We start from the raw sequence: 13134 nt of genomic DNA, 5'->3' as shown, positions 1-13134 counted from the left end.
GGCTAACTCTATGTGCCTAGTTCAGAAGTGACTTGATGTGCTGGGGGGTGATATCTAGGGGTGGTCCCCCTTCTCAGAGGAGAAGAGGAGGGGGAGTGGTGGGAGGAGCTATGGGGGGTTACTGGGAGGAAAGGTGGAGCTGATACTGGGATGTAAAGTGAATAAGTAAATAAATCATAAAAAAGTAATTCATAATAGGATAGAAATCATTCCACAGGCTTTTAAGAATACAAAACAAAACAAACAAACAACAACAAATACAGAGCCAACAGATGCACCGGTTAGAACTAACGTGAATGCCTTCGCCCTGAGGACTAGTTCCTCTAGTACCAGAAGGCACCATGGAAACTTCCAGAGGAGAGAGGCAACCAGTCAATTGACCACATCAATAATGAGCATGTCACAATAATTCTAAGGGTACAGAAGTGGCACACATTCCATATAAACAACAGCTCTCAAATTGTTAAGACTTACTTAATAAAAGGGAAACTATGCCTAGTATTGGAAACCTAGGTAACTACCAGTGCTAGTAACATGGTAATTGGAAGAGAGTCTACAACCACTAATTTACTAAACCAGCATAATTCCTAACAACAGTCTATAAATGTTTGTCCTTATAACCACAGGTGAGCATAGACCTCACTTCTCATAAAGGAAACCCTCGTTTTCAACAGACGGAGATCAGGACAGAAAACTACAACCAAACAAAATACAGAGTTGTGGAGCCCTGTCCCCGTGGATAAATCTACAAAATATTCTCACACCTAAGGCTCAGGGAATGTTGCAGAAGAGAGGGCAGAAAGATTGTAAAAACCAGAAGGTCAGCGAGTTGCTGTGTGACTGTGTCTCCTAGTAATGTCAGAAGCTCCACCCATAAAGTCTCACCAACATGATGGGCCAAACATGAGGTGAACAAATATGATGACAATGGACATGCCAAAGTCAATGGGAAAGAGCCCAAGAAGCCCTAACTCTACAAATGGACGACAGGCAACAGAATGAAGCTGGGAGTGAGAGCAGTGGTCTTCCACTCATTAATTATTGCTGAGGTTTAGTGCTGGTTGGAACACATAGTCTTACTCTGCTTGGTCCCAGACACACAGTTTAAATGGAATGCAGCTGAAGGGATAAAGAATATTCAAAAGATGTTAAAGGCCATACATTTTTACTTGGCTTTAAAGGTAAATAATTACATTGATATACTGTATCAACATTTTATCTAGAGATCAAAGACAGTAATATGATGGTGGTGTCTTCACTGTATACAACAAGTGATTAATTTAAAAATAAAAGTTAGACATGTAAAATTTCACCTGCACATGTTTTAACACAGCAGTATAAATCAAATTAAAGTGATGTAATTCCACGGACCAAGAATCATTTTTAAAATACAGGGTGAAAGGAAAATAATAAATTTAAAGCAATATATTACTCTCAAAGGGAACAAACTAAGCCAGCCTTTTAAAGGACTTAATTTGTTCTAAAAGATTAAGAGTTCAAAACTTTAAAAAAGGTTTTCCTTTTTGTTTATGGAACAAAATCCATTCATTTCATTAAATGAGTGGAATAGTTTGAGTCAAAAAAAGAAATAAATCCCAAACCTATCTAGGGATTGAGCACTTCTGAGCATGAGTAACTAGTTTATGTAACTAAACTAGTGAGTCAGGCCAACAGAAATTCATCACTTGATAAAATGTCATGTGTTATCACTGACTTGGCAAACATCCTGTCAGTGAGAATCAGACACTTCAAAATGTACACAAAGTAAGTGATGTTTTCAAATGCACATATAGATTATAAATGCAGATATGCAAATATTGACACCAGGTATAGATATCTGGAAAAAGTTATGAATGGGGCGGAGAGCTGAGCAAGAAGTTCTCTGAACTCCTTTAGCAATGTATATTTCAATAACAGCTTTTGCTTTCCCCAAATCCATGTGGCTCTTGGTCATCTGACTCTGCTATCTCTATACCCACTCACAGTATGCAAGAGACTAAACAGTTTTACATACTGCTGCATACAATTTTGAAATAACACACACACACACACACACAAAACCCCAAACAAACAAAAACCAACTGATTTCTGTTGAAAAAATGCATTCATAATATACTGTTTGAGTTATACTGATTATTTCATTTAGCAAACATTTTATTTTCAGATAACTTAGTCTTAAATTCATTTTCTTTTTTACTGCTAGTAACAAGTAACGCTGTCAGCAGTAGTGACAGATAGAGCATTGGATAATCAATGAGTAGATTTGTAATATAATTTGAAAGTCTGTTTTGAAAGATGGCATTCTGAACTCTATAATTTTTAAAAAGTAAATTATAAAGTGATAAATTGACATGGGGCTGAGGAGACAGCTTGGTGAGAAAAATATTTTTAAAATTCACGTGCATGCACACATGTGCACATGCACACCCTATCACCACTGCTGTCACCACCACCACCAATAACTTCATCAAAAAAAGCTGGGTTTTGAGAAACAACATCTGAAGTTGTCTCTGGCCTCCACAAACATGCATATATTACACACAGTTCTCTAGAAAAGTGAGATTATATATAAGATACGGAATTATTTCTTTCTATTCTACAGCTTCAATAGTTGCAAGAACTAGATTTTGTTAATCATATGGCATAACATAAATAGCGAAGCAGTTTATGAGATAAACATTCCACAGCAGCAAAAAGTTTCTTGCTCTTCTTTTTGATCCTGGTATCACTAAAACCTGTCAAACATTTCTAATCTTCACACAGTTGTTTTATAGAAAACTAGTTTAATGTAAAGAAATATTTGCTTTAAAGTCACTTCAGCAAATAGTACTATTCACAAAACTCCAGCAAGAAAAAAAAAGAGGCTATAAATTTGCAAAAGAACAAGGTGGGTATCTGGGAAGGTTTGGAGGGAGAGAAAGGAAAGGAAAATTATGTAATTATGTTATAATAAAAAAAAGAATTCAGAAACCTATTGAGTTTTGAAATACAATTAAATATACAATTAATTGGAAAAATGTAACACATTTTAGAAAATAGACATCATAGCAGACTCCCCCAACCCAAATTTTTTTAAATTTATTATTCTGGTCAGATTTCCAGATTAAAGTTGAAACAAAGGGTCAGCTGACCAGCCCTAAGAGATAAATGTATCTCCTTTACTGAACTCCCCACTTTGGTGTATTTCCAAAATAAATCTAAATATCCAAAATAAGTCATTATCAATATTCCATTGCCCTTAGGTCTACACAGAACAGAAATATTTAATTGTAATCCACCTATCAAAATTAGGATGTCAACAATTCGATTTCATTATTTTGATACTTAAAGTATTTCATTTTAGGAGGAAAAAAATCTTAAAAATCATTGTGCTAGGGACAGCAGTCAACAGTGCAGTTATTTGGCAGGTGTGGTGGTTTGACTAAGAATGGCTTGAATACATAGTCTCCAGGGAATAAAACTCTTTGATAGGAGGTGTGGCCTTGTTACATCAAGTGTGGACTAGGGGTGGGCTTTGAGGTTTCAAAAGCCCATGCCAGACTGGCCTGTCTCTCTGTCTGTCCCTCTCCCACCCCCAACACCCCCCCCCCGTGTGTGTGTGTGTGTGTGTCTCTCTCTCTCTCTCTCTCTCTCTCTCTCTCTCTCTCTCTCTCTCTCTCTCTCTCTAGCATAAAGGTATCCAGATGGAAGGGAAGATGGGTAGTAGAGGGAGGAGAAGTCAGGTACATTATGCGAGAAAAGAATCTATTTTCAATAAAAAAAGAAAACTATATACTAAAAATGTGGAAAGATGGTTTAGTAATTATTCTTTTCTTTCTACTGTTATGTCCAGACATTTCCTGCTCCCTAGAGTATAGGCAGATGATTTTGCTTCCTAATTTCACCAACAGAAAAAAGACTGAGTAGAGAAAGAAAGTATACTCAGGAGAGGAGAGGAGTTGTTATTTTACCCCCTGATCTCAGCTCCCTAAGTCCACTTCTGAAGCTTCTTACAGAAGAAGGCAGAGCAGTGGGCCAGCTTGCCCTCTCCCATCAAGCCTTTAATCGCCATCTCCACCTCCACACCAGCAAGGCCTCTCTGTTATTTGATTAACACCATAAGCATTTGACAGTTTAGCCCCTTGAAATTCTTTACTTGCAAAGTTCTCCCTGATTTCTGCCCCATCGCACTGCTGGACCGCTCTCCCTCCCACAGCTCCTTAGCTGCTCTCCCTTGCTCTGACCTTGCTCATCTCACTTGGGGGTAAGCTGATGGCTATAAAAACACTGCTATCTGTGAGGAACCCTGGTTCTTTATCTCCAGTCCAATTTTCTCCTGTGCCTTGTTTATCTGTTTGCCTACTCAATATCTTACTTGAATATCTAATAAAAATGTTGAATTTAGCATTTCTGAAACACAATTCTTGTAAGAACATTTTTAGCCACGATCCAGCCAAATGACTTAAGTGACACCAGCACCTGTCCAGCTTCCCGACTCAGAAAGCATATGATTATCTTTTAAATATTAAGTCTTTTGAAATATTGTCTGATGTCGTCAAAACAGATGTATTGTTCCATTCCAGTGTCTGTTCCCATTGCTGTCAGCTCTCAGGGGCATTAAACAAACAGCCTGAATGTCTTTGGGGCTCTGCCTTTGGGTACCACACAGGAAGGCACTGCTTATGCTCAGACCACAGCACTTTAAGTGATGCAGATAGACAGGCACGTTATTGAATCTTACCTTTAAATTTACCAGTTCAATAACATGCCTGTTTTGCAGACTCTCTAGGACTCTGACGAAAGAGGACTGACAGCCATTTTGAGTGCTACTTGAACTCAAAGTGCATCTTTTGTCCTGCTATGCTACTTGCCCTGTAAATTCTTCTGCACACAAATGGTGTGTCCCTTTGCCTCATTTTCTGCTTTATTCCTTTTAACACTGTGGAATGTATGCCTGGTGCCACCTAATGCTGTAAGAGTCTGGAACCGTCAGGGCTAGTCATGTGCGTGTTGCTCTTAGCAGCAAAACACATACCGGGAATAGCTACCATGACAAAGGTCATTAAGAAAACATGGAGAATTATAACAATTTATTGTTTAGGTTAAAAGCTTTTTAAATATCTCCCCAAATCTCTAGTTACATAAAAGGAACATATTTGGCTTCTGACCCATTCCTTTTATCCAACAGCTTACCAAGTCAAGGAAAAGGGGTCCTGTCATAAAATATGGTAAGCTAGGAATCCTGCAGATTTCCCATTTCTACATAGAACAAGAAACTGCAGATATCCCATGCTTTATAATACTACAGCAGCACTAGTTTTGATGAGTTTTATTATATTCAACTTTAGATTTCTTAGATACTAAAATTGTTACAATATGTTTTCGGCCTATTCCATATAGTAGATACTTAATCCACTGTTTTTAATTTATTCATTAGTATTAAATAGATACTAAATAGGTGTTAGGATATAGAAGTACTTAAGATATAAACTATCATCCATATCATTAAAGAGTCTATAACTCAAAAAAGTCAAACAAAAGAAGAAATGTTACATGGCACACATCCAAATATCCTAAGAGGAAAAGGATTATGAAAAGCCCAAACAAGAAAGAGACACTGGCAAGTCTAAAGACTAAACTGAGGAATGTCAGCCAGAGAGAGGATACTTAGAGCAGGACGGACAATGATAAGCACGCAGGCATTATTTCATCAGGAGGTTATTCTTAGAATGAGAATAACGATCCATGGCCTTTTAGACCTACTGCATGTAACTCACAGCCTTGACAGTCCACAAGTTGCTTAACCACTGGAGTTGGCTTGATAACTTCAGAAGTGGAGCCAGATTACATATGGCTATCTTGAATATTAAGACAGATTAAAAGAGGCATTCAAAAAAACACCTACTATAATGTCAGTTTTAACAAAGCTCATTTTTATTTCCTTATAATATGTTGTAACTCATTCACTCAATATATTAGTCCTCTATTATAATTTAGATTCAGACGCATGAAGACAAAACATAATTGTCATAAAATACATGGCAAGTATCTCACTATGGCTGGAGCATAAATATTTGGCAAATGTAAGAGATGAAAAGAAAAAAATCAGTCTTTTTGTTCTATAGAGGAACTTGAAACATTAGGCTTGAACTACACGAGAGAAATAAATACTCCAAAGAGACAAATACTATGAATACTATACTATAAATGGATTTCTTCCAATAATAACAATTTGATAGAATTGCTGTATTATTAATCATAAAATGACTATTTGGGGTGGAGGGGTTGGTGGTCACATTATTTTTCCCCTAAAGCAATCATTTACATATTTATTTAGTGCACATTATCTGTGATTTTGTTTTCCCTTAGATGGTACTAAAGTTTTTTTATTTAATAAAGATGGTACTTTATTAAAATAGTAATCTTCCTTACTAACCAAAGAACCACCATTTATCCTTAGTGGTGGTAAAAACAGTAGTTTATGAATGTTTTAGATCTGAACTCACTATATATGTAAAAAATTGTTACAAGTAATTTTCCTCTGACTTACTTAGCACTGACCACAAGCAGCATTCTGTGCAAGAAACTCCAGGCAAACATTGGAATCAGATGTGCTTTCAATCTTAGGAAGCTCATAATATATTAAGAAAAATAAATCCACTAAGATGACATTTCAATTTTTAACATCTATGTCCGAAGCACAAGAGCACACACACTTCTGTAAAAGAAACAATACTACAGCTTAAATCATATATTGACATTTGCACATTGATAGTGGGAAATGTCAATATACCATGTATTCACCAACAGACAAATCATCCAGACAAGACATAAGAAATAAGCCAAATGGACTAAGCAGGTATTTAGAGAATGTTTCACCCAAACACAAAAGAATATACCTTCTTCTCTGCACATCATAGAACTTCCTTCCTCCATAATTGACCACATACTTGAACACAAAGCAAGTTTTAACAAATACAAGAAAACTGAAATAATTCTCTGCATTTTATCAGACTATCACAGATTGAAGCTGATTATCAAGAACAGAAACAACTGAAAGCTTACAACCTCATAGAAACGAAACAATTCTCTACTGATGAAAAGTGGGTCAAGACAGAAATAAAGAAAAACAGAAAGACTTTCTAGAATGCAATGAAGATGAATACACAGCATATCTATACCCATGAGTCACAATCAAAATGGTAGTAAGAGTAGAGTTCATAGTCCTAAGTGCCTACACTAAAAAATTAGAGATATTGCAATCAAGCAACTTAACAGCAAATCTGTAAGCTCTAGAACAAAAGAAATAAGTATACCCAAGAGAAGTAGATGAAAATAAATAATCAAACTGAGGGATGAAAGAAAATAGAAACAAAGAGAACAATGAAGAAAATCACTGAAACAAAGAATTGATTTTTTTTTAAGGAAACCAACAAGATAGACAAACCCCTATCCAAACTAAGAGACAAAAAGAGAATATCCAAATTAACAAAATCAGAAACAAAAGGGGGCATAGCAACAGACACCAAGGAAATCCAAAGAATCATCACATATTCCATGAAATTGAAAAGCCTGAAAGACATCAATAATTTTCACCATAGTACCACTTAACCAAAGTTAAATCACAACCAGATACATACTTTGAATAGACCCATAACCACTAAGGTGATAGAATCAGCCATTAAAAGTCTGCATAAGGCCAAATGGTTTTAGTACAGAATTTTACCAGACTTTCGAAGAAGAGTTAACACCAGTACCCCTCAAATTATGTCCCAAAACAGAAACAGAAGAAATATTGTCCAATTCATTTTATGAGGCCTCAGTTACCCTGATACCCAAATCAAAGAATCACCAAAGAAAAGAGTTAGAGAACAATTTCCCATATGACAAAGATGCAAAAATACTCAATAAAATGGTAAAGAGAGCCAAAACTACAACAAAAACTCATCCACCATGAACAAGTTATTTTCATCACAGAGATGTAGTGATGGTTCAATATATGAAAAATCAGTAGATGTAATCCACCATATAAACAAACTGAAAGACAAAAACCACATGCTATCTCATTAGATGCAGAAAAGGCCTTTGATAAAATCTAATACCCTTTCATGATAAAAGTTTTGGAAATATTAGGAATACAAAGATATACCTAAACATAATAAAGGCTATTTATAGCAAGCCTATAGCCAACTTAAAATTAAATGAAGAGATACTCAAAACAAAAATCCATTAAAATCAGGAACAAGACAAGTTTTTTCACTCTCTCCACATCTATTCAATATAGTACTGGAAGTACTAGCTGGAGCAATAGACAACTTAAGAAGATCATGGGAATACAAACTGGAAAGAAAGAAGTCAAAGTATAATTTTATATATTATACTACATTATATGTCACAGATAATATGATACATGAATGACCCTCAAACTTCTACTACGGAACTCCTACAGCTGATAAACACTTTGAATGAAGTGGATGGATACAAGACATAGATACATAGATAGATAGATAGATAGATAGATAGATAGATAGATAGATATCAGTAGCCCTCCTCTATACAAAAGACAGACTGAGAAAAAAAATTAAGAAACAACCTTTCACAATAGCCCCAAATAATATAAAATATCTTGGTGGTAACTCTTAACAAACAAGTGAAAAATTTGTATGACAAAAAAAAAAAACCTTTAAGTATTTTAAGAAAGAAACTTAAGACGATATCAGAAGAAGGAAAGATCTCCTATGCTCATGGATTGGTAGGATTCACATAACAAATGGCCATCCTACCCAAGGTTTATTACAGATTCAATACAATCCCCATCGAAATTCCAACATAATTCTTTATAGACCTTGAAAGAACAATTCTTAACTTCATATAAAAAACAAAAAACACAGGACAGTTGAAACTATCCTGACTGCTGCAATCCAAACAAGAACTGCTAACGTTATTAGCATCCCTGATTTCAGTTGTACTACAGGGTTACAGTAATAAAAACTGCAGCGGACTGACATTAAAATAGATGTGTCAATCAATGGAATCAAATTGCAGACCCAAACATAAATCTGCACACCTATGGACACCTGATTTCAGATAAAAAAAAAAAAAAAAAAAAAGCCAGAAATACACACTGTGGAAAAAAAGACATCATCTTCAATGAATGGCACTGGTACAGGGAATCTACATGTAGAATGCAAATAGATTCACATTTATCATCCTGCACCAAACTCACATCCAAGTGGATAAAAGACCCAAAGATAAAACTAGACACCGTAAACCTGATAGAAGAGACAGTGGGAAAACAGGCTTGAACACACTGGCCCAGGAGATAACTTTCTGAAAGAATAAGAACACTGAGAGCAGAGCATAAGCACTAAACTCAATAACAAGTGGGATCTCATGAGACTGCACTGCCTCTGTAAGGTAAATGACACTGTCAGTAGGACAAATCAGCAGCAGGAATGGAAAAGAGAAGTCTAATATCCAAAATATATGAAGAAATCAAGAAACTACATATAAAAAAAGTCCCAAATAATCCAATTTAAAAATGGGGTACCAATCTGAACAGAGAATTCTCAAAAGAGAAGTTTCAAGCAGCTTAAGAACATGTAAAGAAATTTTCAGCACCCTTAACCATCAGAGAAATACAAATCAACACTTCTTTGAGATTTCTTCTTACGTCTGTTAGAATGGGTAAGATCAATAACACAAATGACAGCTCATGCTGGTGAGGACATGGAATAATGGGAACACTCCTTCATTGCTGTGGGGCTGGGGAGGGGGCTGAGGGTGGGAAGTGCAACCGTGTACAGCCACTATGGAAATCAAAATGGCAGCTTCTCAGAAAACTGGAAATCAGTCTGCCTCAAGACCCAGCTATACCACTCTTGAGCATATAACCAAAGGATACTCCTTTCTACCACAAGAACACTTACTCAGCCATGCTTACTGTGGCTTTATTCATAATACCAAGAAATGAAAACAACCTATATGTCCTACAACAGAAGAATGATACATGAAACCTGGAACATTTACACCATGGACTATTATTCAGCTATTAAAAAAAAATGATAACATAAAATTTGCAGGCAAATGGATAGAGCTAGAAGAAAAAATATCATCCTGAGTGAGGTAACCAGACCCAGAAAATCAAGTAAGGTATGTATTCACTTATAGGTGGATATGAGCCATTAAGTAAATAATAACCAAGCTTTAATCCCTAGCCGCAGCAAGGTCAGGTAGAGAAGGGCTCTAGGAAGGATGCAAGGATCTCCCTTAGGAAGGGAAAACAATAGATCTGCAGGTGAAGTTGGGGAGAGTGTGGCATGGATTGGGAGGGATCAGGATGAAGGAGAGATGGGATGTAGGGAGACAGTGGGGAGGGGGCTATTTGGGTGAGCAGTGTAAAAAGGCTCTGCAGTGGAAACTTCCTGTAATCCATGAGGGAAATGGTGGTGACTCCTAGTTAGTAAAGCAGGATACTAGGTCTGAACTAGCCATCTCTTATAGCCAGGCCAGTCTCCTAGTGGCAGGACTGGGTTGCATAAGGTTGAGTTGTTGGATGAGGGGGTCCAGTGGAGATCTCCCAACAACCCAAGCCGATGCTAGGACTGGGGGTTGCTCTCAGTAAATTGACAGAGGAACCCCATTGCCTAGGACAACATCCATACACATCACTGAACGCAGAGAGGTCGAGCTGGTGCCTGTATGGAGCCTTCTCTGATTTCCATTTATTAAGTATTTTTCATATCTTCTGTTTGCTAGCCATTCCACCACTAAAATTCTTATGAAAGTAGCTGAAATTCAAGTGTGCAAAGTGACTCTTCCTGACATAAAACCAATGACCAATATAGTCTTAACAAAATGAGAAAACATAGGCATAGAAAAAATCCTGCAGATTCAATGACATCGGGAGCGAATGAACACAGGGAATTAGAGAATGCTTCACAAAGGTGAAGGCAGGGATACAGAGGAGACAAGTTACAGCAACCCAGAATAAGTGCTCTTACTAATATGAAGACAAACAGACATACACAGAGTTTCATCTTTAACCTCTGTCCTCAAGAGAACCATGACTGAAACTGAAGGTACTAGTTGTGGGACAGGCATGTTACTAGACATGGGATGGGTTGTGGGTTTATGTACATTCAAGGACAAACAGAGTCTAGTTAACTGAATTTATATCATTCCTTACAAATTACAGTCAGAGGATGGTGATTTTAGTAGCAATTTGTTTTAGATGTTTTGCTTTAAAATACACAATGCTGTACTTTACAGAGGTGTTTTTGAAAAAAAAAATAGTAGACATCATAATACACAGACACCTCCCTATACTCTGAAAAAGTACTGTGGTCTCCCACACTGGGCCCACACACTACTGGAAAGCTCCTGTGGCCCTGTTTACTACTGACTTACTCACAATTGATGGATTCATATGTGAAACTATGTAAGAACAAACAGAATTGATAAAAAAAAAAATGTACTCTCCTTGTACATTTGTACATGAACAGGTACTTGTTATATAAAACCATTGAGGGAATACAGATTTACATTATGTTACGAAAGATAAGAAACATTTTAGATAATTAATAGAAGACAAACTTTTAACTGAAATCTTCCCTACACTTTTCTTCCTCAAGTGAGTTAGCAATTGCATAAGCTGAATTGTTTTGTTTTGTTTTGTTTTGTTTTTTTCTTTTTCAGGGGTGTGGTGGAGTGGAGGGTGGACTGTCTATGTAAATTAGAGGCCCTTGTTATTAATCAGATTTCCTAACAGTAATCTACACTGCCAGTTAAGAGGGCCTAAGGTCACAGAGAGGTCTTATAGTCACAGAATAGACGTAGATTTTAAGATTAACATGCTAAACTCAGCCGTGATTCTAACTTTGGAAAGTACATAAACAAAGGAACTTTTTTGACCAGTAGATTTAGAAGTAAATAAAACACAAAGAAAACTTCCCTTATTAGATTAGTATAGTATTAAATAAAGGCAAGAGACTTAAAGTGCGGCTTAAGTCTTCATAAAGCTGCAATGGAGAGAAGCATGGTGACGTCAAGATCATGGATTTGAGGAATGTTTTCTGGCATTCCATCCAAATTTATTATCTAAACAGGAATTAATCCAAATGGAACCCACCGTCGTCTCTCTAAGCTTTGTGTTTATTTCATGGTATCATGTAATGTAAGAGGTAAAGGCATCTGAGGCTTAGTATTCAAGTTCAACTCCCTTCATAGATGTGGAAGCAGAGACTCAGAGGGATTTTCAATCATCAATAAAAATGCAATCCATTAGAGCCTAATCTGGAGACATGACCAAAAAATGCCTTCATAAAATACCAAAATTAATACTGAATCTAAATACTCAGCAGTCAGTGTTGATGATAAAGTGAAGTAGCAACTGATGCTCTGTTAATGAAACCACTTAGCTGCAGGCTCGGCTAGGAGAGCAGGGGCATGCTAAGAATCAAACAAATTTCTGACAACTACTTTACAACATGGTTACCACAGTTTATGATAATTCAGTATATATTCCCAATTTGCCGAGTAAATTTTGTGTGTGCTCACTACCAAAACTATGTCGATTAGCGTTAGCTAACAGAATGTGGTAGCCCCATGCTGTGCGTGTGGACATATATGTGTCTGTGTGAATATGCAGCAAGCCACGACCCCTACACAGTTAGTTTTGTCAATTAAAGTTTTCAAAGTATATATAAAATACTACAATGAAATAATAAGTCAAAAGGACTTAAATGTCCCTCTCTGTGCCTCTGTTTTAGTTAAGAGATTCCTTTCCTGGGGTTAAACACGACAGGCAGAAGCAACTTGGGGAAGAAACGCTTTATTTCATCTTACAGTTTGTAGTCCATTATCTCGGAAGTAGTGCAGGAATTCTAGGAAGACACCTGGGGCAGGAGCTGATACAAAGGCCATGGAAAAGTACTGCTTATTGGCTTGCTCATCATGGCTTGCTCAGCTTGCTTTCTGAAAGCACCCAGGACCACCAACCCAGAGGTGGCTTTATCCATAATGTGCTAGGCCCACTCACATCAATCACTAATTAAGAAAGTACCCCACAGGCTTGTCAACAGTCAATCTTACAGAGGCATTTTCTCGATTGATGGTCTCTCTTCTCAGACAACTCCAGCATGTGTGAAGTTGACA

General features: G+C 36.8%; 1 protein-coding gene across 3 annotated transcripts in view; it reads right to left on the bottom strand.

Moving 5' to 3' along the window:
- Dennd1b (DENN domain containing 1B) overlaps positions 1 to 13134 on the bottom strand; it is a 191756-nt gene that overhangs the window by 35177 nt on the left and 143445 nt on the right. The gene's annotated exons all lie outside the window — the stretch shown is intronic.

Source organism: Arvicanthis niloticus, chromosome 10, assembly GCF_011762505.2.
Source record: "Arvicanthis niloticus isolate mArvNil1 chromosome 10, mArvNil1.pat.X, whole genome shotgun sequence".
NCBI lineage: Eukaryota > Metazoa > Chordata > Mammalia > Rodentia > Muridae > Arvicanthis > Arvicanthis niloticus.
Note: the sequence above shows the minus strand (reverse complement) of the source record. Positions and strands in the feature narration are given on the sequence as shown.